The sequence below is a fragment of the Lupinus angustifolius genome, chromosome LG03 (genome assembly GCF_001865875.1).
Source record: "Lupinus angustifolius cultivar Tanjil chromosome LG03, LupAngTanjil_v1.0, whole genome shotgun sequence".
Classification (NCBI taxonomy): Eukaryota; Viridiplantae; Streptophyta; class Magnoliopsida; order Fabales; family Fabaceae; genus Lupinus; species Lupinus angustifolius.
Genome location: NC_032011.1, coordinates 16,398,748 through 16,398,950, shown reverse-complemented (window position 1 = coordinate 16,398,950; position 203 = coordinate 16,398,748).

Below are 203 nucleotides of genomic sequence, written 5' to 3'. Positions count from 1 at the left end.
TGCTCTGTTAATCGATTAAGATTGTTGTGTTAATCGATTATCTTCATCCTGTAATCGATTAATTATGGGTGATTCAGCATTAAGTGTTGAGTTTCGAAAAGCGGCTATTTTAACCGCTACACCTATTCAACCCCCCTTCTAGGTGTATAGTAACCACTGATACCTAACTAGTGGTATCAGAGCTAGTACGAAGTGCTAGCTCA